Source organism: Salvelinus fontinalis, chromosome 23 (assembly GCF_029448725.1).
Source record: "Salvelinus fontinalis isolate EN_2023a chromosome 23, ASM2944872v1, whole genome shotgun sequence".
Lineage (NCBI taxonomy): Eukaryota > Metazoa > Chordata > Actinopteri > Salmoniformes > Salmonidae > Salvelinus > Salvelinus fontinalis.
Genome location: NC_074687.1, coordinates 28570742 through 28594472, shown reverse-complemented (window position 1 = coordinate 28594472; position 23731 = coordinate 28570742).

The window sequence follows — 23731 nt, the reverse complement described above, 5'->3', positions numbered from 1 at the left end:
AGAAAATGTATTTAAAACCACAAGAAAACTTTAGTAACTTGGGAATGATCTAAGAGCGTTCTTTAATGTTCTCAGCATCAACAAAACTCTCTCTATCCTCCATCTTGTTAAGTGTGTTCAGGTGTGTTGGCCAGCCCACTAATTGGCCACACCCGATCTTAATGAGAGTTTGATTCCTTTGAAATGGGGTCCGTTTGAATAGACAGGTTTGGTTGACAATGTCACGACAATGATGAGCGCGCATCAATGTGGCCGAAAACCGTACTTTGTTATGATTCTGAGCAGTCAAATAGCTTTGCAACCATGTGGGGAATAATAGGTGGCTTGTTTCAGCTAGTATTATCTTGTTCTTAATACCATGTCTTGTCTATATTTCATGTCAATGCTATTATGGCTCAAATTCGCTAACTAGCTAACCAACAACTGTAACAATGTATTTGAGAGACAAGAAGTGCTCATTGTGGAAATGTATTTGTTTTCAACAAACATTTGGAGACTAAATATAGTTTACATGTTGTCAACAATCTAAGCCAACCCTGTCTGTTTTGTTCCATAGTTTCCAACACGTCAGTTTTGTTGCTAAACAACCAACCTGTCTATTGTATAAAATACATTTGAATGCATAACAAAACATGCCATGCTAGCTCCATCCTGGCGCAGTGGACTAATTCCGCTGCTAGAGAACAGAAGACTATTGGTTCGAATCTCACTGATGCCCTGTCACAATAAAAAAAATTATGCCTAAGGGAATTCATTTTCATGTGCTTGGAGTTAAAAAACGTTAACCCAAAATAAACTAGCAGTGTTATTAAAAGTCCAATTGAAACATTCAGTGAAAGTTTTAAGGAAGTTATTAAAAAACCTCAAAATAACCTTTCCCTTCTCGGAGTGTTAATAAAACTTCACAGGAAAACTTTCAAGGAACCAAAAAGCTCTCAGAACCTCCCTGCAACCTAAAAATAAATGTTCCCAGAACAGGTTGTAAACCTGTTCCTTTTCACTTCTGTTCTCAGAAAAAATATTATATTTTACAGGCCAGGAAACGTATGGCTTTGTTCCCACAACCAATGTGAAACCAGAAACATACATTCCCACAATTTCCAAGGAATCAAATGTGCTAGCTGGGTAATCATGTCATGCTACACCAGTTCCAGAACTCTTTTATGGTAGTAGTTCTCAGAGTTCTGCACATGTAAGCATTCCATTAATATGGATTCAGTTCAACAAGGATGAAGGAAGCATGGCTAGAATGCATGGGGCCTATACCAACCAAAGAGTGCACAGATCAAACTATGGCTTAGTTCAGCATATACAATGAGTGTACAAAACATTAAGAACACCTGCTCTTTCCATGACATAGACCAGGGGTGTCAAACTCATTCCACGGAGGCCCTAGTGTCTGCAGGTTTTTGTTTTTTTTCCTTTCAATAAAGCCCTAGACAACCAGGTGTGGGGAGTTCCTAACTAATTAGTGATGTTAATTCATCAATCAAGTATAAGGGAGGAGCGAAAACCCGCAGACACTCGGCCCCCCGTGGAATGAGTTTGACACCTGTGACATAGACTGACCAGGTGAATCCAGGTGAAAGCTATGAAGGGGAGGATTTTAAAGCCTTGAGACAATTGAGACATGGATTGTGTATGTGTGCCATTCAGAGGTTGAATGGGCAAGACAAAATATTTAAGTGCCTTTGAAAGGGGTACGGTAGTAGGTTCCAGGCGCACCGGTTTGTGTCAAGAACTGCAATAGTGCTGGGTTTTTCACGCTCAACAGTTTCCCTGGTGTATCAAGAATGGTCCACCACTCAAAGGACAGACAGTCAACTTGACACAACTGTGGGAAACATTGTAGTCAACATTGGCCAGCATCCCTGTGGAACACTTTCAACACTTTGTAGAGTTAATGCACCAAAGGATTGAGGCTGTTCTGATATTTTATTTTGTCTTCAATGCATTATTTTTATGCAGGCAATGTGGCTGCCTTTTTTATAATTCAGATAGAAAATGGTTCTCCCCTGCAGGAGAAAAGTACCTATTCTGAAGGAATGCCTTTATTTGCAGAGGTTTATGGAGTTAATGTCTGCCTTTTTGTTTTGTAACCTTTAGAGCAATGCCATATTTGTGACTATTCTGCGCATAAATGCAGCTGCTCCGTCCATAACCTTTATAAAATTGCAAACTATATGCTGGAATCCTTCAAATTGGCACCACACCACCGTACCTCTCCTGGGAGCTGGTGGATATACTGTAATATATACAAGGTATATTTTAAGTTTAGGTGATGGAGAGATGTGTAATATAGGTAAAGAGTAATTGACTCAGTGTGGAAAACTACAATATTAATTACAATATGAGTTATTGTTGAAATTATCGAATATACAGTTATTGCTAAAAAGGCTACTTCAATGTGTGATAAAAGGAAAATGACTTATGCCTCGTGACAGAATCCCTCACGCTGAGGTAGGCGATAACCTACGGCTAGTTTAATTGTTAGAATAAAAATAAATCATGATGAAGAGGGACATGCATAGGCTTAAGAAAAGTTGCTACAAGGAGGTAGTTCAGTCATCAATGCACTACCGTTTCTTGATAAAGCTGTCATTCTTTAAGAGTAATACTGTATTCATACTGCATAATAGAGATGTACTGTATTCATACAAGATGTCAACGGTTCTTTAGCCATTGAAGAAAACCCCTCAGATGACTAACTGTGGTCTTGACACATTGGTACCCTTACATTGATACTGTACCTTAGATACATTTATAATGCTAGCTTCTTACAGGTGCAGTAGAATAGACACACTTCATCTACTTATGAAAGACACAATCCTCCCTCTATTAAAAAGACAGGCATGACTCTTTTACAACAGAGCAGCAACAAAGATACTGATATTCAGGTGTCAAAAGTTGTGCTGCCTGTTAACACAGGCTTAATTTTCTAAACACTGTTTGGAACTCCACTCACATGAGAAATATGTCTAGTGTTACTGTAAGAAGCAGGACTAATATCAATTGTTTTAGAATTTCTTCTATTCACTTTTGGCTTTATTTTCAATAACTTCCAATCTGAAAGAGGTACAGAATTGCTTTGATGTGATATTTGGCCACCTGCCCATCTTTCTTCTTCCTCCTAAATTCTATCACACTGTTTCCATCTCTAAAAGAGTGTTTGCGTTATTGTTACAGAGCGACAGAAAGCTATTGACGTAGAAATTTATTTTTGTATTATTCTGCACAGTTGGATTCTGCACAGCCGGTGGATGGAATATTGGTTGAATAAGAGGAGCCAAATACTATTCACTTGACATCTTAAATTACAACACAAACACATCAGAACAACCAAAACAAAATGAAATCCACCTGATTCACCTCTGTTCTATATTCTCCAACAGTGCGTACATAACACAGGTGCATTTTGATTTCCCAAAATAGGAAGCAGGCAGGCCATTCAGGCAGGAGGTAGGGGCTTAACATAGATGGGGAAATGAACGTTGTCGAAGTCCAAAGTGATAATTCTTCCACAGTCAGTCAACACCACACAGGAGCCTGGAGAGACCAAGGCATTCATTATGCATCTCATTGCAGTGCTCCTAATATATTGCAGGGACAAAAGACAAACGTGATGGAATATAGTCCCTAAACCTGAGTAAGGAATGCATCCCAAATTGCACCCTATTCTATTTAGTGGATTATGAAGGGAATATGGAGCCATTTGGTAAGCAGCCTAAAGCATGTGCTCACCCCTGTGTTCTGTGTGAAGTAGTCTATCACGATGATGACAGACAGCACAGGTTATTGATTTATAGGAGAGGCTTGCTGGGAGAAGGATAGAAGACTATTGTGCATCCCACATGGGATTGTATTCCCTATATAGTGCATTACTTTTGAGCCCTATCAAAAGCAGGGCACTATATAGGGAATAGGGTGCCATTTGGGATGCAGATTATGGGTACCATTGATGATTCCGATCCAGAACTCCCACTGTTTAACATTTATATTCTTGCTTACATCATGAAGCGAAGTGGATGACTCCCTGTGGTTTTAGTCATATTAGAGCAGGGCATCGCACCAACCAGAGAGAGACTTTGGGGAAAGATTAGGTTGGGTAAAGAAGTTTCGAATCTGAATTGTGATTAAATACAGAGATAAACACTACTTTCCAATCCTCATTTTTCGTTTCTAAAATGAGATGGTGCTGTTCACGTAACACAAAAAACACAAGCACTGACTAGAGCAGATTCCTTCTACTTAAACAGCGTTGAAAGAATAAAATATCAAATATTATTAAGGTGTCATTAATAAATGAGTGAAAGCTGTACTGTAGTCTACAACGGTATTGCTTTGCCTAACAACCCAAAGTCTGTCTTGAAAAAGGAATCTCAGAATTGCATCCCATGTTGTTAATGACTGTTGACATAGTTACTGTACACATGTAACACACAAACACACGCACGCACAATGACACACGCATGTACACTGAAGCAAGATCGCACTCGCACTCACATCTCTCCTTTCAGGCCTGACATATGAGATGGACCTCCCCTAGGGATGATTAGCCAGAGGTAGACCTAGGTTTGTCATCTACTGAAGTATACTACAATAGTAAAGCCATGCTGTGGTGGGTATCTCAGCTCAACTACCAGCAGGCACTGAGATGAGAGGCTTATGCTAAGCCTTACTCTCCATACAGTAAGGTTAGATGTTCTGCCTGGCCCTGGCACCATCTCTATCACTGTTTACAGCAAGCTGAATAGTAATGTTGTCTTTGCAAAGCAAGGGGTCAGATTTAAATTGTTGGGGGGCATTTATGAGACAATCCACAATTATTTTTGTTTGTAAAGTTAGAGGTGGGGGTAAATGTGAAGTTGAGTTTCCAAAGGTCTTATTTAGGAGCTAGATGCAAGAGCTAGGAGGAGGGTAGGCCTATATATCATGCATTATTTTGGCTTGGATGAGATTTGGTTCCCATGAAAGAAAAGGACTGTCAGAATCATTGATGCGTTTGACCCTGGGTGTCAGAGGGTTTTGTGATGGAGGGGCTCAGCATGGGAGCTGACAGAGGAAGGCTGCCTCATTACTTCTGCGTGATTGCAGGGGAGTGAGAATGAGAACAATGCAGTAGGCAAAGGAAAACTATCCTATTCCTACTGCATTGATCTGCAATAAGGTGCAGGCGTTTGTGTGTGTGTCATGTCACGTGTGTGTGGCCACCGGTGTAGAAACACACAAATGGTGTGAGAGGAAAAGAAGGGGAAAAAACATTATAAAAAATTAACCTGATCAAGTACAGCACATTTTTGCCCTGAGACGAACAATCTATTTCCCAGGGTTCGATTTTGTCAATATTTATTACTGTTAGGACCAGCACATCCTCGTTAATATGGACATAGTGACTCAAGCTGACCTTCACAATTAAATTCCTTTCCTGGTTTGCTTCCTGTGTCTACACTCAGAAAAAAGGTGCTACCAAGAGCCATAAAGGGTTCTTCGGCTGTCCCTGTTTGATAACCTATCTTGGTTTCAGGTAGAGCCATGTAGCATGGACTCCTGAGTCCTGAATCTAGCTGCATTGAATTTAAGGGCTGGTTTCCCGGACACAGATTAAGCCTAGTCCTAAAAATCCCTTTTAATTGAGATTTTCTTTGGTCCAGGACTAGGTTTACTTGAGTCTGGGAAACCAGGCAAAAGAGATAGTTCCAAAAATGGTGTCCCAGTCCCCTTCATGCTTTTGAGCAATCCATTTTGTTTTGAAATATCTGTCACTGCAGGACAAACTATTGAGAGAGGGAAAAAAGCAATTTGTCAGTTCAGCTATGCTTGATGTGTTGTTGTGCCCTCTGTGATTGGGGAGAAAATCAAGGATAAAAGTCGACAGCAAAATGTTAACTACTGGGTGGCTTTACTGAGAGGCCTGCAATAAAACCCCTCTTGAATGTTTCTCCACCACTCTTCATGCTTGCCCAGGCAGCGTTTCCTTTAATCAGTGCAACCATTAGTTCAATCAGGGGACTTAGTGGATCAGTGGAAAACCCAGGCTCTCGAGAACTAACAGGGTTGAGTAGCCTTACTGTAGGTTGAGTAGCTTAGCTGTAGGTTGAGTAGCTTAGCTGTAGGTTGAGTGGCTATAAACTGTATTGTATAACATACCACTTACCAACTATGGTGGTGTAACATCAATTCATAGGTAAATGTCCGAAAACGTCTGAAGCCCTACCTTTTCAAAGGGTATCTTAAATAAGGCCTCTTAGTGCTCCCCCCCCCCCAATACTAGCACTGACTTTGCTGAAACTTCTTTATTGTGGAAAAATTGACTTACTACGACTGTAATATGTGGTTGTCTTACAAAGCTCTCTTAAGATGAATGCACTAACTGTAAGTCGCTCTGGATAAGTGTGTCTGCTAAATGACTAAAATGTCAAATGTAGGTCGCTGCAACAGACTTCTGGTTTGTAGCATTGGATTTGTATATTTTTTCTGCATCGGTAGATACCAACTATTATTAGTCTGTGTGATTAACGAGGGCTGACCTAGAGTGGTGTTTGTGAGACAAGGGCGGATCCAGAAGGGGCTCGGGGCTGGGTCTTTCTACAAAAACGTCTGTAGTCCGAACTGTTTGAGCAAACTATTAAAATCTATATATGAAAAGCTGAGACTCTCACAAACACGCACATGTAACACGCCTTGCTCTATAACACTCACAAGCTACACAAGAGTTAGAAGGAAGAAGATCATAGGAAATCCCAGGACATAGTGTCTAGAATACTGTAATAAGCTCACATAGGTGCTGTAACAAATTTCCATGTGAGCAAACAATTTAATTCATTTTCATCAGGTTTTTGATTGGGTGGACCTTTTTTATTTTCATTTGTCAATAAAATTCATGAATGCAACTGTTCATGTCAAAATGTTTTGTGTCTACTTGTATCCCTGGTTGTCCTAAAAAGAATGGTAAAACACTTATAAATTTAAGTCAGATGAATGAAAAACAATATTTGCTTGGTCTTGGGACTGATAGGGTTAAAGACTAATCTTTTTGGAAATGGGGGGGAGCAGGCCGTCCCAGGCAAGATCACGGGGGTTGCCTGGCAACACATGCCTCGGAGGGAGACAAAATGTCTGCACAGCTCGACAAATTCCCATGATTTGTGAATCTGTTTGAACCAAACAGCTACTGCGACAGCTAAAATGGCTTTGACAAAAATAAGACTTTAGCTAATAGGGAGAAGTATTTAACAAAGTAACTAAATGATGGCATTCCCAAATCATAAATGACTTACATATAATAGAAATGTGGCTACATTTGTAGACAAAATTCTTACTTACTCAACCTTTAAATGGGTTAATAATCTTCCTAGAAGTCACAGAGGATGCACAGAGGGACATGACAAAATGGTGAATTTGAGCACTTTAACCCTATTCTCAACCGGCTGGTAGAACATGTTTTGGCAATGGATTTACAAGTGGATTTGAAAAACATCTTCACTAGAACTTGATTGGTCAACTCCCCCAGCGCTCCTGCATCAATTAAAATAATGTGCAGCCTTTTGGGTTTCTGCAGTTCAGTGTTGTGGCACTCTAATTTTGCCCTATCTCAGGGCTGTAAGAAAACTCAAAATCATTCTCCAAAGACATGGGATAAAATGCAACATAAACCACATTTCATGACCCATGGGGTCAATACTTCAGTATTCAGACTTAAGGTCGTCTATGAAATAATGCCTATATAGTAGTTGAAAAATTGCACTTTGCCATATATTATCTGAAAATGTAGTCTGACATGGTGGAAGAACCTGGATCATTTGAAATGTAAGAGGAACATTGCGCTATACACCACCTGAAAAAGCATATATTTCTATGTAATTTAATATTCATGTTTGGACATAATTTGCAAAAATGTGACATCGGTCCTCATTCAACAATGCTTTTATGCATATAAAATCTATTGAAGCAGACCTAAAGTGATTTTTGTAATATTGTTGAGATGTGTTAGGTGCCTCCTAATAAGAGGTAGGTGCAGGAGTCAGGAGCAGGAGAGCAAGGAAGTCCCAGTGGCACAGTCGTTTATTATAAAGTCCCAACCCAACAACAACAGGAGGGGAAACACACCCCAATGAAGTCGCCACACACAGGGCAAATCACGAAACACACGGAGGAGAAACCTCTACTCCTAATACAGTACCAGCGGTGCAACGACTGTGAGGAAACAAAAAACCTGTGGTGCAAACACGCACCCCTAACAGAGCTAACACAGCAAAATAATCCCACACAAAGACTAGCAGGCAGCGGAGGTTAATAAACCCAGCGAAATTAACTAATAGGACACAGGTGATAACAAAAACAGAGACACAAACGAAAAGGAAAAATGGATCGGTGGCAGCTAGTAGACCGCCGAGCGCCGCCCGAACAGGGAGAGGAGCCACCTTCGTTGGAAGTCGTGACAAGATGAGTAAAAACGCTATGCATCAAGTTGCAAAAACACTAATTAAAATTCTTATTTGAGTTGTTAGTAATATGAATTTAAGGTAAAACATTTTCTTCTAGATGTTTTTCAAGAAGACACCGTTAAAGGATTAAACATATTATTAATTTATTGAATTTTCCATGTGGTCTATATTGAAGGGCACTTCATTTAATATAACAGGCTTTGAAAATGCAATATTTGCACTTAAAATAGCAAAGGGACAAAAAAGGCACTCATTTTGTGGAACAAAGCAGCAGCCATCACAGTTAAAATGGTGACCTTCAAGCCACCGTTTACAGGTACATCAGTTCATAGATTCAGTTCAACTGCATCAGCCATCACAGTTAATGTGACATTCTATACGGGCTATATGGGCAGATGATAGGTTGTCATGGAAGACCGTTTTTCCGTCAAGTTTCCTTACTGATGAGCCAAAGCAGGCTAATCAACACTGTCCTCCATGAGGCTGCTGTATTTCAGAGAGAGAGAGAGCTTCTGTCGAGAGAGAAAGTGTGCATCCCAAATGGCACCCTATCTCCTATGTAGCGCACTACCTTTGACCTGAGCCCAGTGGAGCTGGTCAAAAGTAGTGCACTATATAGTGGTGACATTTGGGATGCAGAAAAAGTTGCCATTGCATCGGCCTGCCTATCTAAATGGAAATGACCTGCAGAGGGAGGAAGGCTGCTACTGAGGCTATGGCTACGCTAGCAAATATGCAGGTGAGGAATTGGATGCACATGAGCCAAATTTCCATGGGGATCACCTTGTAGCCACTACACAATACAGAGGAACAGATTTTTTTCTTAAGTTTGATCCCTCTCCTTCAGTGTTGCCTTCATACCCCTGTATCCCCTGATTGTACCACATTAAATAGTATATACAGGCAATAGAGGGTGCCATTGTGGACGCAACCAGTCACAGTGATTTTCAGGAAAGGACCTTAAGCGTTGAAGTGTGTGTGTGTATGAGTGTGTTTTTTATTTTAAGTTTGATGAATGGGACTAGAATCCCAGAGTCAATCACTGTCTCAACACAGATGGCTGCCTGGTTTGAGATGTTAATTAGTGATGGTTTCCTTTCCTGCCTCCTCCCTCTCACTGGGGCCAGGTGAGACAGAGAGGGAGTGGTAATAGAGGGTGGGAGGACGGTGGGAGAAAGGGAAACAGCTACTAAGGTTGAAAGAGAAAGGGAGGAGATAGATACAAATACAAATTCCCTCTCTAGACACTGTTGCCCTAAAGCACACTGAAAACTATACATACCTCGGCCTAAACATCAGCGCCACTGGTAACTTCCACAAAGCTGTGAACGATCTGAGAGACAAGGCAAGAAGGGCCTTCTACACCATCAAAAGAACATAACATTCACCATACCAATTATGATCTGGCTAAAAAAAACTTGGACATCAACAAAATTAGACACAACCAAATCATGAGATAACTACTTGACACATTGGAAAATAATTGGAAAGAATTAACAAAAAACAGAGCAAACTAGAATGCTATTTGACTCTAGACAAAGAGTACAAGGTTGCAGAATACCTGACCACTGTGACTGACCAAAAAATTAAGGAAAGCTTTGACTATGTACAGACTCAGTGAACATAGCCTTGCTATTGAGACAGGCCACTGTAGGCAGACCTGGCTTTCAAGAGAAGACATGCTATGTGCACACTGCCCACAAAATGAGGTGGAAACTGAGCTGCACTTCCTAACCTCCTGCCAAATGTATGACCATATTAGAGACACATATTATAGAGACACAGAGATAGAACGAGAGAGTAAGAGACAGGGAATGTAGGTGATGGAGGGAGGGAAGGAGATAAGAGAGGGGAGAGAGAGACACTTTTGGTGATAGAGTAGAGGGAGGTAAGAGAAGGAGGGAAGGAAGGAGAGAGGAGGTAGGGAGGGATGAGCCTCTCTTATGGACCGCCTCTCTTAGATCTGCTCCCATCACACTCATCGACAGCTCTGTCCTGTTTAGTGAAAGAACACAGTGATTAGAGAGGGCCCTGCTGCAACATCTTGGCTACTACATTGATAACATCTCAACAAGACAATGAGCTGTGTCCCAAATGGCACCCTATTCCAAGCTTATATAGTGCACTATGGGCCCTGGTAAAGTAGTGCACTATGTAAGGAATAGGATGCAGTTTGTGGTGCAGACAATTATCTGCTATGACACATCACAGACACTCGCCCACTTGACAGTGACTCACTCCCCACGCAGACACCACACTAGACAGAAATCCCACTGGGCACACACTGGTTGAATCAATGTTGTTTCCAATGTCATTTCAATGAAATAACGTTGAACCTGCATGGAATAGACTAGAGGTCTTCAGTGGTGCAAAAAGTAGAACCCCTGACCCGAATGGACACGAGAACAATCAGACCCGAACCCAAACGGACCCGTGGACAACTCGACCTAGACCTGACAAATACCCTAACGGGTCTGGGTCTAGACCAGAAAAAAACAGGTTTATCAGCCAAGTTGCTCTTCTGGTTAAATAATAGGTATTTCTATGTTGGCTAGGCCCTCTCGGAGTCAATAAATTCACCTTATTGCCATAAAATAATCAAATGGCTACCCAGACTATTTGCATTGCACCCACCCCCTCCTCTTCTGCGCTGCTGCTAGTCGCTGTTATTATCTATGCATAGTCACTTTAATAACTCTACCTTTACGTACATATTACCTTAATAACCTCGACACCGGTGCCCCCACACATTGATTCTGTAGCGGTACCCCCTGTTTATAGCCCCGCTATGGTTATTTTACTGCCGCTCTTTAATTATTTGTAATCTCTTACTTTTTTTTAGGTATTTTCTTAAAACTGCATTGTTGGTTAAGGGCTTGTAAGTAAGCATTTCACTGTAAGGTCTACCTACACCTGTTGTATTCGGTGCATGTGACAAATAAAATTGGATTTGAAATAAATATGCTATAGGCTATGCAGAGCCGTGGTCGGGTCCACTCGGGCTGTAGTGCCTTCAGAAAGTATTCACACCCCGAGACTTTTTCAACATTTTGTTATGTTACAGCCTGGATTTAAAATGGATTAAATTGAGATTTTGTGTCACTGGCCTACGTACAATACCCCATAATGTCAAATTGGAATTATTTTTTGGAAAATATTACAAATGAAATGTCTTGAGTAAATAAGTATTTAACACCTTTTTTATGGGAAGCCTAAATAAGTTGCATGGACACTCTGTGTGCAATTATATATTTTTTAAATGTTTTAACAACTACCTCATCTCTGCTCTGTTACCCACATATACAAGTATCTGTAAGGTGGGTCCCTCAGTTGAGCAGTTAATTTCAAACACAGATTCAACCACAAAGACCAGGGAGGTTTTCCAATGCCTCGCAAAGAAGGGCGCCTATTGGTAGAAGGGTAAAAAAAAAAAGAATATACTTTTGAGCATGGTTATTAAGTTATTAATTACACTTTGGATGGTGTATCACACCCAGTCAAATCAAATCAAATTTGTCACGTGCGCCAAATACAACAGGTGTAGGTAGACCTTACAGTGAAATGCCTACTTACAGGCCCTAACAAACAGTGCAATTTTTAAGTAAAAAATAGGTATTAGGTGAACAATAGATGAGTAAAGAAATAAAAAACAACAGTAAAAAGACAGTGGAAAATAACAGTAGCGAGGGTATATATAGTAGCGAGGCTATAACAGTAGTGAGGCTATATACAGGCACCGGTTAGTCAGGCTAATTGAGTAGTATGTACATGTAGGTATGGTTAAAGTGCCTATGCATATATGATAAACAGAGAGTAGCAGTAGCGTAAAAGAGGGGTTGGCGGGTGGTGGGTGGCGGGACACAATGCAGATAGTCCGGGTAGCCAATGTTAGTCGGGCACCAGTTAGTCGGGCTAGTTGAGGTAGTATGTACATGAATGTATAGTTAAAGTGACTATGCATATCTGATTAACAGATAGTATCAGCAGTGTAAAAAAGGGGTTGGGGGGACAATGCTAATAGTCAGAGTAGCCATTTGATTACCTGTTCAGGAGTCTTATGGCTTGGGGTTAAAGCTGTTGAGAAGCCTTTTGGTCCTAGACTTGGCACTCCGGTACCGTTTGCCATGCGGTAGTAGAGAGAACATTCTATGACTGGGGTGGCTGGGGTCTTTGACAATTTTTAGGGCCTTCCTCTGACACCGCCTGGTGTGGGGGTCCAGAATGGCAGGCAGCTTAGCCCCAGTGATGTACTGGGCCGTGCGCACTACCCTCTGCAGTGCCTTGCGGTCGGAGGCCGAGCAGTTGCCATACCAGGCAGTGATGCAACCAGTCAGGATGCTCTCGATGTTGTAGCTGCAGAACCTTTTAAGGATCTGAGGACCCATGCCAAATATTTTTAGTTTCCTGAGGGGGAATAGGCTTTCTCGTGCCCTCTTAACGACTGTCTTGGCATGTTTGGACCATTCTAGTTTGTTGGTGATGTGGACACCAAGGAACTTGAAGCTCTCAACCTGCTCCACTACAGTCCCGTCGATGAGAATGGGGGCGTGCTCGGTCCTCCTTTTCCTATAGTCCACAATCATCTCCTTTGTCTTGGTTACGTTGAGGGATAGGATGTTATTCTGGCACCACTAGGCCAGGTCTCTTACCTCCTCCCTATAGGCTGTCTCGTCGTTGTCGGTGATCAGGCCTACCACTGTTGTGTCGTCTGCAAACTTAATGATGGTGTTGGAGTTGTGCCTGGCCACACAGTCGTAGGTGAACAGGGAGTACAGGACGGGACTGAGCACGCACCCCTGAGGGGCTCTAGTGTTTAGGATCAGCGTGACAGATGTATTGCTACCTACCCTCAACACCTGGGGGTGGCCCGTCAGGAAGTCCAGGATCCAGTTGCAGAGGGAGGTGTTTAGTCCCAGGATCCTTAGCTTAGTGATGAGCGTTGAGGGTACTACGGTGTTGAACACTAAACTGTAGTCAATGAACAGCATTCTCATGTAGGTGTTCCTTTTGTCCAGGTGGGAAAGGGCAGTGTGGAGTGCAATAGAGATTGCATCATCTGTGGATCTGTTTGGGCGGTATGCAAATTGGAGTGGGTCTAGGGTATTCTGGGATAATGGGATAATGCTGTTGATGTCAGCCATTACCAGCCTTTCAAAGCACTTCATGCTCGTGCTACGGGTCTGCAGTCATTTAGGCAAGCACAGGGACTATGGTGGTCTGCTTGAAACATGTTGGTATTACAGACTTCATCAGGGACATGTTGAAAATGTCAGTGAAGACACCTGCCAGTTGGTCAGCACATGCCCGGAGCACACGTCCTGGTAATCCGTCTGGCCCCACAGCCTTGTGAATGTTGACCTGTTCAAAGGTCTTACTCACATCGGCTACGGAGAGTGTGATCACACAATCGTGCGGAACAGCTGTTGCTCTCATGCATGCCTCAGTGTTGCTTGCCTCGAAGCGAGCATAGAAGTGATTTAGCTCGTCTGGTAGGCTCGTGTCACTGGGCAGCTCACGGCTGTGCTTCCCTTTGTAGTCTGTAATCGTTTGCAAGCCCTGCCACATAAGACGAGCATCGGAGCCGGTATTGTACAATTCAATCTTATCCCTGTATTGGCGCTTTGCCTGTTTGATGGTTCGTCGGAGAGCATAGCAGGATTTCATATAAGCTTCCGGGTTAGAGACCCGCACCTTGAAAGCGGCAGCACTACCCTTTAGCTCAGTCCGAATGTTGCCTGTAATACATGGCTTCTGGTTGGGGTATGTACGTACAGTCACTGTGGGGACAACGTCCTCGATGCACTTATTGATAAAGCCAGTGACTGATGTGGTGTACTCCTCAATGCCATTGGAAGCATCCCGGAACATGTTCCAGTCTGTGATAGCAAAACAGTCCTGTAGTTTAGCATCTGCTTCATCTGACCACTTTTTTATAGACCGAGTCACTGGTGCTTCCTGCTTTAATTTTTGCTTGTAAGCAGGAATCAGGAGGATAGAATTGTGGTTAGATTTACCAAATGGAGGGCGATGGAGAGCTTTGTACGCGTCTTTGTGTGTGGAGTACAGGTGATCTAGAATTATTTTCCCTCTTGTTGCGCATTTAACACGTTGATAGAGATTAGGAAAAACTGATTTAAGTTTCTCTGCATTAAAGTCTCCGGCCACTAGGATCGCCGCCTCTGGGTGAGCAGTTTCCTGTTTGCTTATTTCCTTATACAGCTGACTTGAGTGCGGTCTTAGCGCCAGCATCCATCTGTGGTGGTAAATAAACAGCCACGAAAAGTATAGAGGAAAACTCTCTTGGCAAAAAGTGTGGTCTACAGTTTATCATAAGATACTCTACTTCAGGCGAGCAAAATCTCAAGACTTCCTTAGATTTCGTGCACTAGCTGTTGTTTACAAATACGCACAGATGTGTCCTGTTCTATCTAGCCGGTGCAGCGTATATCCTGCTAACTGAATATCCATGTCATCATTCCGCCACGATTCCGTGAAACATAAGATGTTACAGTTTTTGATGTCCCGTTGGTAGGATACTCGTGATTGTATCTCTTCTAATTTATCGTCCAAGTACGTTGGAGAGTAATATTGACGGTAACAGCAGCTTTCCCACTTTCCTTCTGCGGATCCTTACGAGGCACCCCACTCTGTGTCCTCTGTACCTGCGTCTCTTTCTCTTGCCAATAACGGGGATGTTGGCCTTGTTGGGTGTTAGCAGTATATCCCGTGCGTCCTGCTTGTTGAAGAAAAAATCTTTGTCTAATCTGAGGTGAGTGATCGCTGTCCTGATAACCAGAAGCTCTTTTTTGCCATAAGATACGGTAGCAGAAACATTATGTACAAAATAAGTTACAAAAAAACAAACATAATAGCACAATTGGTTTGGTGCGTGTAAAACTGCTGCCATTTCTTCCAGCGCCATTTTACCATTCAAAGCCTGCAGATTAAGCAGGTCACTACAAAGATTCCTGCTTCCTTCCTAACTCAGTTGCGAGAGAGGAAGGAAACCGCTCAGGGATTGCACCATGAGGCCAATGGTGACTTTAAAACAGTTACAGTTTAATGTCTGTGATAGACAAAAACTGAGGATGGATCAACAACATTGTAGTTACTCCACAATACTAACATAATTGATAAAGTTGCATCCTGTTTGCAACAAGGCATTAAAGTAAAACTGCAAAAAATGTGGCAAAGCCATTAACATTTGGTACTGAACACAAGGTGTTGTGTTTGATGCAAATCCAATACAACACATTACTGTCACACCCTGATCTGTTTCACCTGTCCTTATGATTGTCTCCACCCCCCTCCAGGTGTCACCCATCTTCCCCATTATCCTCTGTGTATTTATACCGGTGTTCTCGCTGTTTGTCTGTTGCCAGTTCGTCTTGTTTGTCACGTCAACCAGCGTTTTTTTCACCTCCTGCTTTTCCCCAGTCTCACTTGTTCTCGCCCTCCTGGTTTTGACCCTTGCCTGTCTGGAGTCTGAGCCCGCCTGCCTGACCACTCTGCCTCCCCCTGAGCCTGCCTGTCATCCTGTAACGTTGCCCCTACTCTGGATTACTGACCCCTGCCTTTCTTGACCTGTCGTTTGCCTGCCCCTGTTGCTATAACAAACATTGGTTCTTCAACACAGTCTGCACTTCGGTCTTACCTGAAACGTTATAATTACAGAGTACCTCTCTCCATATTTTCAAGCATAATGGTGGTTGCATCATGTTATGTGCATGCTTGTAATTGTTAAGGACTGGGGAGTTTTTCCGGGTATTAAATAAACGGAATGGAGCTAAGCACAGGCAAAATTCTAGAGGAAAACCTGGTTAAGTCTGCTTTCCACCAGACAATGGGAGATTAATTCCCCTTTCAGCAGGACAATACCCTAAAACACAAGGCCAAATACAGTATTGGTAAGCAACACTGGAGTTGCTTACCAATACGACATTGAATGTTCATGAGTGGCCTAGTTTTGACTTAAATCAGCTTGAAAATCTATGGCAAGACTTGAACATGGCTGTTTAGCAATGATAAACAACCAACTTCACAGTGGTTGAAGAATGATTTTAAGAATGTGCAAATATTGTACAATCCAGGTGTGCGAAGCTCAGAGACTTGCCCAGAAAGACTCACAGCTGTAAAGTTGACTCTAACATGTATTGACTCCGGGGTGTGTATACTTATTTAAATTCACGTAGAAATGTAAGTTATAGATATGTCATGCTCATTGAGAGCAAGTCTAAGAAGCGGTAGATATGTTCTATGTGTGCTATTTCTATGCTTCTTGTTTTAAAGTTTTGTTTTTGGGTCTTTTACTTTCGGCTTTGTACACCAGCTGAAAATACTATAAGTTGTGGATATCTAAAATATATTTCACAGCAGTTTAGATGGTACAATGATTCTCTACACTATACTTGCTTGTTTTGTCACATAAACTGAAATTAGGCGAACTATTCAAAATTTTAGCAACCAGGAAATAGCGGAGCGCTTTTTACGTAGTGCATCTTTAAATGAGATATTTCTGCATTTCATTTTCAATAAATTTGCGCAAATTTCTAAAACATGTTTTCACTTTGTCATTATCGGGTATTGTGTTTAGATGGGTGAGAAAAAAAATCTTAAACCATTTTAACTTCAGGCCGTAACACCAAAAAATGTGGAATACGTCAAGCGGTATGAATACTTTCTGAAGGCATTGTACATAGACCCGATACCCGACCCGACTGACAAGTTAGAATTTCAGACCTGAAATCAATCTGGCCCGTTGAATTGATGTCTGTACTCAGAGGATGCCAGTGACTGTACAGTAAATTAGTAAAACTGCGTCCTATATGGCACAATATTCCCTATAGAGTGCACATCTTTTGACCATGGCCCTTAGGTATCTGGTCTAAAGTAGTGCACTATATAGGGAATAGGGTGCCATTTGGGATGCCGACTAAATTTCACATAGTTGACAGGGCAGGCGCTCCATCTTGGTTAGTGGGGTTCAGGCATGTCGATGAGGTCTGGACCGCAGGCTCCCACAATGCACCCTGTGTAGTCCAGGGATGCCATAGGGATGATTCAGAGTCTGTAAAAACAGTCAGGACTGTAAGAGTGAGAAACAGGATGTATCCCAAATGGCACGCTATTCCCTACATAGTGCACTACTTTTAACCAGGGCCCATAGGGGATAGGGTGCACCATATCGAGAATATAATGCCATTTGGGACACAACACACTGACATTTCATTACTCAGACAGGGCCCTTTGTTAGCATATTTTCTTTAGGGGGCTGATGAAAAGTCCCTGAAACTAACAACAACCAGTTATTCATTAGAGAACAGCACATCACATTGAGCCGGTGCCATGGTGATGAGGTGATTAGGCTAGTCACCCTTACAGTTGCCTTTTTGCAAGGGGATAAAGTTCTATCATCCTCTCACCTTAGATTGCATTTCCTCACAAGCATGTGACATCCATACTGTACTGTATGCAGTGGCAGAATTATCATTAGGCAGACGAGGCAATTGCCTCAGGCCTCACATCAAGGGGCCTTGTGAGCTGGGAATAATTAAAACAAAATATTACTAGTAATATTTACAAAGGAAATCGGGAGGGAGGGGGTCAACTTTGCCTGGCCACTGTGCCCAGGTTAATGAGGCCACTACGGACAGAACCAGGACCTTGCAGCTTCCATGAAGGACAGAGAGCTATCTGTTATGGCATGCCATCATTCAGCGCATTGTCCATAAGCAAGCACACAATTTCTGCTCACACAATACAAATCCAATAGGGAAGGCAGGTTATGGTTAACCAAGAGAGAGATAGCGTTGAGAGATGTGACAGGCAACAGTGCTCGCCTCCCCATATCCTCTCCAAGCACCCCAACTCTATAGGTTTTAAGAGCATACCAAACTGTTCTCATTATAGAGATGCTGAGTTATTAGTAGTTCAGCCACAGGGGAGCCGTAGGACGATTCGAAGGGCCTGTGACTGACATTGTAGAATAATAGTGAAGACATCAAAACTATGAAATAACACATATGGAATCATGCAGTAACCAAAAGAAGTGTTAAGCAAATCAAAATATATTTTATATATGAGATTCTTCAAAGTAGTCACCCTTTGCCTTGATGACAGCTTTGCACACTCTTGGGAGGGAAGGGAAGGAGGAATGGAGGGATGGCAATCTGGGCCTCAGTAATGATTTCATTTCTGATGACTTTCAGTGTTGACTCAGGGTTGTGTGTTTAATCCCTTAACTCTCTCAGCCAAGCGATTATACACCACCACTAGGGTATTCTGGGTTTCATAAGCCGGCAGAAGGCGCTTGAGCCATGAGTGGAGACGCTCTGTTAAAGGAGCTATTCCTATCCAGACTACTACGCTTTCCTCTCCACAATCTGACCTTATTCTGTCCGTAGAATACTGTTTAGAAATTCGAATTATACCCTCTCTCCTTGGCATACTGTCCTAGTGATACTGTTATTTGTTGTCTAAGAGCTGTTGGGGGGGAGCAAAAAAGACGAAGACAATCAAAAAATAATGAATAAGAAACAAGGTTTCAAAGTGTTTGTCCTATATCTAGGAGATATAAGAAAGCTCAGGAAATATATACACTACCAATCAAAAGTTTGGGGTCGCTTAGAAATGTTCTTGCTTTTGAAAGAAAATCTATTTTTTTTGTCTATTAAAATAACATCAAATTAATCAGAAATACAGTGCAGACATTGTTAATGTTGTAAATGACTATTGTAGCTGGAAACGGGCCATTTCTTAATGGAATATCAACAGAGGCCCGTTATCAGCAACCATCACTCCTGTGTTCCAATGGCATGTTGTGTTAGCTAATCCAAGTTTATCATTTTAAAAGGCTAATTGATCATTAGAAAACCCTTTTGCATTTATGTTAGCACAGCTGAAAACTGTTGTGCTAATTAAAGAAGCAATACAACTGGCCTTCTTTAGTTGAGTGTTGAATGTCTGGAGCATCAGCATTTGTGGGTTCGATTACAGGCTCAAAATGGCCAGAAACAAAGACATTTCTTCTGAAACTGGTCAGTTTATTCTTGTTCTGAGAAATGAAGGTTATTACATGCAAGAAATTGCCAAGAAACTGAAGATTTTGTACAACGCTATGTACTACTCCCTTCACAGAACAGCGCAAACTGGCACTAACCAGAATAGAAAGAGGAGTGGGAGGCCCCCGTGCTCAACTGAGCAAGAGGACAAGTACATTAGATTGTCTAGTTTGAGAAACAGACGCCTCACAAGTCCTCAACTGGCAGCTTCATTAATTAGTACCCGCAAAACACCAGTCTCAACGTCAACAGTGAAGAGGCGACTCTGGGATGCTGGCCTTCTAGGATATTATAGTCCTCTTCACTCTGATCTCTAATCTCCGGGTTAGCCTATCGATGGGGTATTCAACACACCCTATGAGGTCCACTTCATGCTGGTTTTCTGTTCTACCTGATAATTAATTGCACCCACCTGGTGTCCCAGGTCTAAATCAGTCCCTGGTTAGATCACAACAATAAAGAAATGCAGTGGAACTGGATTCAAGGTCCAGAGTTGAGTTAGAAGGGCCTATTGAGTTGGAATCTGAGTAGATTGAATACTGCCTGTTGTACCACTACCAGCTGTTTTCACTAGACTGCCTCTAAATATATCTTATCTCATCATGCAAGCCATTGCAATTCCAGGGCAGGCACAGAAGCCTGGTACGATACGAAGCAGACACTACACTGCCAAGATGATTACAGCCATTCTCCCCAGATTCCCATACACAGAGACACACAGAGCTGCTGTCTGACCTGATTGACTCTTACATGAGCTAGATTAGAACATCGGTAGTAGAGGACGGTTTTCATGTAGCCTGGAATCCAAACTGAATATCATGTGAAACAGCAATATTCATTTTGGATTTCAGGCTTGCATCCTGGAGCCTTCGTGGAAGTTGCAAAAACATGTTCAACTGCATTTGAATGGTTCACATCAATTAGAACTGAGGGTTCTTTTCACATTATTGACTGTCTGTTCACATCTGCCGAGACACTGGTCTCACAACGGAGGACCTTGCAGCTTCCATGAAGGACAGATCAGTTATCAGTTATGGCAAGCCATCATTCAGCGCATTGTGTCTCCATAAGCAAGCACACAATTTCTGCTCACACAATACAAATCCAATAGGGAAGGCAGAGTATGGTTAACCAAGAGAGAGAGATAGAGTTGAGAGATTTGACAGGCAACAGAGCTCGCCTCCCCATATCTTCTCCAAGCACCCCAAATCTTTTTGGTTTTAAGAGCATACCAAACTGTTCTCATTACAGAGATGCTGTGTTATTAGTAGTTGAGCCACAGGGACGCCGTATGGGGGGGTAGGACGATTCTAAGGGCCTGTGACTGACAGGGGCCCTAAAAATTATTAGAGCATTAGGTAAACATTTTTCAATATTAAATGATTAACCTGTCATCATTAATCAAATATTATATTTACAATGTACTAATAAAGCTAACGGTTTATTTTTCTTTTCTTGTTTTTGGCAAAAGTACACATCCAGTGAGGCTCTGTATTTTACCATTAAAATTACATTTAGTCTGTAAAAGATGGCCTTTAGCACATTTCTTATAGAGGGTATCAGTCTTATAGTCAAATAGTAAATTCCACTGTATGCAGAATCTTGCATGCATGTCTGCACAGTGTTATATTTTCACAGCTCAACGTCAGTAAATATCATACAGTAAATATTGGACAACAAGAGAGTTGCAAGCCTGCAAAGGTAGAGTTATTTAAAGCTTTGAATGGGTCGATTGGGTTCTGGAGGTGTGTGGTTACAGCAATTGCGCAGGGTTGGTGGGGCCTGTGGTTGTGGGGCCAAATGTGATATATTTTCATGGAGCCCAAAATCCCTGGCGGCACCCCTGTTCAGCCATGTTCACGATTGTGGTTACATTGCTTTAGGAAACTCAGCTGGTAAATGAATGTCCTTGGCTGCTGTGGGCAGAATTGGCCTTAATTGGACTGTTTATCAATGTCCGCTCTATTATTTCATAAAGCTAATCAGTGTAATAAAACGGCAGATGAGTACCCTCTTGCCACAGCGGAAGAGGAGGAGATGGTGCAACTTATGCTTGCCTATCATATTCTGTTGTAAACTGCTTGAAATTCAAAGCATAGATGTCACTGATAATTTGTGGTAAACAAAAACAGTGTGCCTTTTGTTCTCAAAGCTTCTTCAGTAGACAGGTACAGGCCTTTCTGGGGACAATCCAGCAAATATATCAAACCCTCTTTTCTCCATTCAGAGAATTCAGTGTCCTGTCCTAGCTGTCTCTCTCTCCCTGTTTTCTGACGGTATTATTTAGATGAGTTCTGCATTGCAGTCTGAGTCCTGTTTATTGACCAAAGCAGCAGTGTGAAATCCAGAATAATTGTTGCCACAAGTCCCTTGGCACAATAAGTTCTATTCAGTTCACGCTGCAAGTCCAACAGAGGGAAACAATTACTGTATCGTGACGTTTTCAATATTTCCTATCATAAAACCAAAATACCCAATATATAGCAGTTGTTTATGTTTATAGTCAGAAACTATAGTTATCTATTAGTGATTTATAGTCAATATTGATAAGTAATGCATATTGTTGCATTCACACTACACCCGCCTAACTAGTAGAATCTTAGAAGCCTGGCAGAGAGATCAAATATCAAGCAATGCCATGGGAGACAGATCAGTGTCCAAAGAACAAGATTCACCAACATACCAACAGAATGCCCTCATCTCAGGCTCAACTATTATCAGAAGAAAGAGTCAAGGTTGGCAACAGGTGAGAATGTACATAGTACGTAGCCTCTATCTCGGCTCGTAATGGCAAATGTATACTCAGTTACTAGGGTAGAGAAGGAAAAAAAGCTCCTTAATTAGACAAACTGAGGAACGCAGGGAATGTACAGTAGCAGCAGCATGAGCCCTTCACGGCAGCACATGCCTTAGAATTACACTACTACCTGAGCATCTACTGACATTCAGGGAGAAGAGAGGAGTGCACTGTGACATCTTACCAAGACTACGGCAGGCAGCAGCAGCGTAACAGGCACAGCAAAATACCACGGCCATAGTGCCTCTGGTGTTGTTTACGGTATAGGGAGATGGGAGGACATCACAGCCACCCACATGGCTCTCTGCTCTGCTCCTGTCACACACAAACAAAAGCGTACACACACACACAGCAGGTAGCCTAGTGTGTAGTGTTGGGCCAGTAACAGAAAGGTTGCTAGTTTGAATCCCCAAGCCCACTTAACCCTAATTGCTCGAAGATCCATTATTGATAATAGCTGATCCTGACCATGATCTCTCTCCCCAAGGGTGTCTCAGATGGAATTGGGATACACCCAAAAAATACATTTTCAATTAACACATGCGTATTAATACACGTGTGAAATATGACAAATATAAGCACCCACCAAATTATTACACACGGCCCTCTAAGAACAGTGCCTTCCCTGTACAAGCATGCCACAGGAAAAGTAGCAGAGTAATACTTCCTACTTTTGATAACGCTTTCAAGCTATAGCCAATTTATTGGGTTTCTTTTGTCCAATAGGTTTCACTGGAGGAACACGGCTTTAAACATTCTCATACTGCCATCTATTGGTGAGGAGTAAAAATGTATTGCACTAATCTTAGTAACTATGGACTCAAAAGCAGTAGAACGAATCTGTTTGCTGCCATCTTTACTTTATTGTTGCAGCCTTTTTGTGATGAGGTATATGCATGCATGGGGCTTCAAACATATAATACATAATGTTCTGTAGGCTAAAAGACATGTTGAGGATGGCCAGTTCCAGGTCCACAGGGTGAGGTTCCCTGCTTGTTCAATGCACCAGAGTAGACCATTTGTTTAATTAATTCAATCAATCAAAACTGTAAGTCACCTTACTCAGTGACCTGAAATAAAGTCTCTTGCTAATTGAGATATCTGACAACCCCGCAGTCTAACTGCCCTGCACTGAATTACCTGTTATTCCCTACCTCAGTGATATTCAGGTGTTTTGCACCTTGAATTACAGTCTCACCCCTGCTCTTCCTCATGCATGACAGAGCCATAATTACCATTTAAAGTGAGGAGCATTGACGACCTCCGAGTTGGATTGTCGTTTTGTACCTTCCAAACCGGGAGTAATGTTACTCTTGTCAGGTATTTTGGATTATGTGAAGGTTAGGTTAACTCGACATGTGTACACTATGTCTATATGTAACAAGCCATATATATATATATTTTTATCCCTCATATTTTGCAGTTCCATC